The sequence below is a fragment of the Brassica napus genome, chromosome C9 (genome assembly GCF_020379485.1).
Source record: "Brassica napus cultivar Da-Ae chromosome C9, Da-Ae, whole genome shotgun sequence".
Classification (NCBI taxonomy): domain Eukaryota; kingdom Viridiplantae; phylum Streptophyta; class Magnoliopsida; order Brassicales; family Brassicaceae; genus Brassica; species Brassica napus.
Window position 1 is genome coordinate 17,401,133 of NC_063452.1, and position 638 is coordinate 17,401,770.

Consider the following 638-nt stretch of genomic DNA (forward strand, 5'->3'; position numbering starts at 1 on the left):
AGCACCAGTTGTAATGAACAACAACTTTGAGATCAAGTCAGGACTGCTCAACACCATAGAGAACAACAAGTATCATGGCCTTGCTGCTGAAGACCCTTTTGATCACTTGTACAAGTTTGATAAATATTGTGGCTTGTCCAAGACAAATGGTGTTTCTGAAGATGCTTTCAAGTTGAAGCTGTTCCCTTTTTCTTTGGGAGACAAAGCACATCAATGGGAGAAGGCTCTTTCAAGTGACTATATCACAACTTGGAATGAGTGCAAGAGGGCATTCCTAGAGAAGTTCTTCTCTACCTCGAGGACAGCCAAGATCAGGAATGAGATCTCTAGCTTTCAGCAGAAGCACCTAGAGGGATTTAGTGAAGCATGGGAGAGGTTCAAGGGCTATTGGTCTCAATGCCCACATCATGGCTTCACCAAGGAGAGTTTGCTTAGCACCTTCTATAGAGGAGCTCTACCACAGTGAAGAAACAGGCTTGACACTGCCAGCAATGGTTTCTTTTTGGGAAGAACTGAGGAAGAGGCAGAAGAACTAGTAGAGAACATGGCCAAGAGTGACTCAGTCTACAGTGAGGAGCATGATACGGTCAACAGAGGTGATGATCAGCAGACAAAGAAAGACATCAAGTCCTTACAAG

General features: G+C 44.4%; 1 non-coding gene across 1 annotated transcript; it reads right to left on the bottom strand.

Annotated features, from left to right (window-relative positions):
• Positions 1–307: 307 nt before the first annotated feature.
• Positions 308–414, bottom strand: LOC125593499. The gene has a single exon (XR_007329403.1). It is a non-coding gene; the product is annotated as a small nucleolar RNA R71 (small nucleolar RNA).
• Positions 415–638: the final 224 nt, after the last annotated feature.